Source organism: Octopus bimaculoides, chromosome 23 (assembly GCF_001194135.2).
Source record: "Octopus bimaculoides isolate UCB-OBI-ISO-001 chromosome 23, ASM119413v2, whole genome shotgun sequence".
In the NCBI taxonomy this organism is placed as follows: domain Eukaryota; kingdom Metazoa; phylum Mollusca; class Cephalopoda; order Octopoda; family Octopodidae; genus Octopus; species Octopus bimaculoides.
In genome coordinates this window covers 12,227,592-12,231,063 of record NC_069003.1, presented here as the reverse complement: position 1 = coordinate 12,231,063, position 3,472 = coordinate 12,227,592, and the positions used below count along the sequence as shown (strand labels likewise).

General features: G+C 40.0%; 1 protein-coding gene across 1 annotated transcript in view; it reads left to right on the top strand.

The window, feature by feature from the left end:
* LOC106884328 (regulator of telomere elongation helicase 1) overlaps positions 1 to 3,472 on the top strand; it is a 65,537-nt gene that overhangs the window by 28,606 nt on the left and 33,459 nt on the right. The window lies entirely within an intron of this gene.

Below are 3,472 nucleotides of genomic sequence, written 5' to 3'. Positions count from 1 at the left end.
CCACCACCACCATCACCACCACCATCACCACCACCATCACCACCACCATCACCACCACCACCAACACCATCACCACCACCACCATTACTAACATCATTGCCAACATCGTATGTCACCAGCAATACCACTACCACCACCACCACCATTATATAACACCATCAGTGCTAACATCACTACAACTACCACCACCACACCCTTGAGATAAAGATGATTCTCTGGAAAGATTAAAGCATTGAAATACCAAAGAATTCATTAAGAATGCTTGGATGGTTTTGTTAGTGCGTGAGGTGGTGGCAGTGGTAGTAGTGGTGGTTGTGATAGTGGTAGTGGTGGTAGTTGTGTGGTGTCATTGTAGTGGTATGGTTATTATAATAGTTGTGGTGGTGATAATACTATAGTTATTGTAGTGGTAGTAGTAGTGATGGTGTGGTAGTCATGGTAGTGGTATGCTTATCGTAGCAGTTGTGGTGGTGTGATGGTATGGCTGTTGAAGTTCTGGGGGTGAGGATGTTGTGATGGAAGGGAAAGTGAAGTTTTGGATTCTTTCAAGAAAATTTATGGAATTTGGCAATATTTTTACAGTTGTTACTGTCATGTGTTGTTGTTGAGGTAGTGGTGGTGGTGGTGGTGGTAGTGTTGAAGTTGGTATTTTTTTGTGAGGTAGTGAAAATGGCAAAAGTAGTTTATATATGAATATATGTATATCTATATGTAGGTATAGTAATAATAATCCTTGGATGGAATTTATTTGTAGGAGTGGCTGTGTGGTAAGTAGCTTGCTTACAAACCACACAGTTCCGGGTTCAGTCCCACTGCGTGGTACCTTGGGTAAGTGTCTTCTACTATAGCCTCAGGCCGACCAAAGCCTTGTGAGTAGATTTGGTAGACAGAAACTGAAAGAAGCCCGTCGTGTGTATATATATATATATATATATATATATATATATATATGTATGTATGTGTGTGTATATGTTTGTGTGTCTGTGTTTGTCCCCCCAACATCGCTTGACAACCGATGCTGGTGTGTTTACGTCCCCGTAGCTTAGCAGGTCGGCAAAAGACTGATAGAATAAGTACTAGGCTTACAAAGAATGTCCTGGAGTCGATTTGCTCGGCTAAAGGTGGTGCTCTAGCATGGCCACAGTCAAATGACTGAAACAAGTAAAAGAGTAAAAAAGAGAGAGAGAGAGTAAAAGAGATATATATGTATGAATATGTGTATATGTATGTATGTATATGTGTATGAGGTCTTTTTGTGTGCACAGTCTGTGACAGACCATGTCTGTCCTTGGCTGGCCTCAAATCTCACCTGCGAACCCATGGAAAACAAACTTCAAACAGCTATTCTGACTATATGTCTGTGCACACGTTTGAATGTGGTGTATGCCAGAAGGTTTGCAAATCCAATGGGGGTCTTAAAAGACATGTTAAGATCCACAATGAGCAGAACTTACCTGCAGGTATTGGTAGTTCAAATCAGAGGTGCAATCTGTGTGGGTGTTTTTTTAGAACATTGTCTGGTTTAAAAAGCCACATCAGACGCCATGAAAGGGCTAAGGTGTAGGTGCAGGAGGTGGTCAAACTCTGTGTAAGGAGTAGACAACCACCACCATGAGGTCTGATCAATGAGTATCTGAACTGGTGCTATAAAAACAAAACTACAACACATGCCAATTTGACATTCAATCTCCTTCAAAGTAGGCCCCTTCGGAAGCCACACACTTAATCCAGCATTGTTTTCATTGTTAGAAGCATTCCTGGAACTCATTTTCTGGGATAACCAGCAGCTGCCTCATTGTATTCTTCCTTTCAAACGGGGTTAGATTTTTGGAAAGAGGGAAAAGTCACATGTGGCGAGATCTGGGGAATATGGTGGTTGTTGGACCTGCGGAATGCTGTGCCTAATCAAAAACTGCTGCACTGAATGGACAAGTGTGTTGTCATGGTGCGATTGCCACTCACCGGATGCATGCAATTGTGGCCTTTTCCGAGGAATAGCATCCCGCAAAAAGTAATGGTAGTACTCCTTGTTTACTGTCCAACCAGGTGGAGCATACTCATGATAAACAATCCCTTTATAGTAAAAAAAATGGTCAACAGTGTCTTCATATTGCTTTGATTCATTCATGCTTTCTTCGGTCTTGGAGAGGTTGGGGGTCTTCCACTGCGAAGACTGAGCCTTTGTTTCGGGGTCATAGCCATAGACCCACAATTCATCACCTGTTATGACCATTTACAAAACGTTTTCATCATACTCAACACAATCAAGGAGATCCTGTACAATTAAAACCCAAGTGTCGTTTTTGGTCAACTGAAAGCAGTTTTGGCACAAACTTGGCAGACATGCGTCTCCTACCCAAATCTTCAGTGATAATGGACTGAACTGAACTGTAGCTAATCTGCACATCCCCTGATAACTCATGACTAGTGATTTGACAATTATCCCTCCCTGTTGCACACACATTTGTAATGTTTTTTTCAGTTCTGCCTCTTGTGTGTCTTCCAGAATGTTCATCACTATCAACATTTTTCAGCCATCTTGGAAATGTCTGAACCACTCGTACACATGTGTGCAGTTCATACACTCCTCTCCATACACTTTCTGCAACTTTGCGTAAGCCTCTGAGCAAGTATCGCCAAGCCTTTGGCAAAATTTGATGCAGATTCTCTGCTCAACTCTCTCTGTCATGGTCAATGTGACAATCACACGCTACACACTTCCCTTCCAAGCACTGCTGCAAACAGCAAAAGTGAGCTAGAATGTTAAAACTTAGTGCACATACACAGCAGAGTTCAAAGTCAATCTTTGCCTAGCAGCTTCACTCTGCGTGCTTTAGCTTTGTTACTATGGCAACTGTCCAGATACTTATTGATCAGTCACGTGTGTGTATGTATGTATGTATCATTATTCTTTAATGTTTGTTTTCCATGCTGGTATGGGTTGGACTGCTGCAATGGTTATATGTAATATATGTATATGTATGTATGTGTGTGTGTGTGTATATATATATTAGTTTAACCCCAGGCAGCAAGACCTACTGAAGAGAACTAAGACTCAGAGTTCAAAATCATGTGACATGGGTATATCTACAAATTCATTTGCGTCTTTCCACCGCAATTGTAGGTTGGCTTTTTATTCGATCCTCAATTTCATTGGCTTGTTAAATTTTCAGTGTTATTGTGTTATTTGAGTATTTTTCGACTCTTATTTCTAGCAACACTGGTACTATCTTGTATACTTAATTTCATATATTTAAAATTTTGGATATATATATATATACACACACACACACACACACACACACACACACACACACATATAATATATATATATATAATTTTTCAAAGTAAACTCTACATGGATATATAAACTTCGGTGTTAAATCTCTTTTTTAAATGTATAAATTTGAAACTTTGTATATATATATATATATATATATATACACACATACAACGGGCTTCTTTCAGTTTC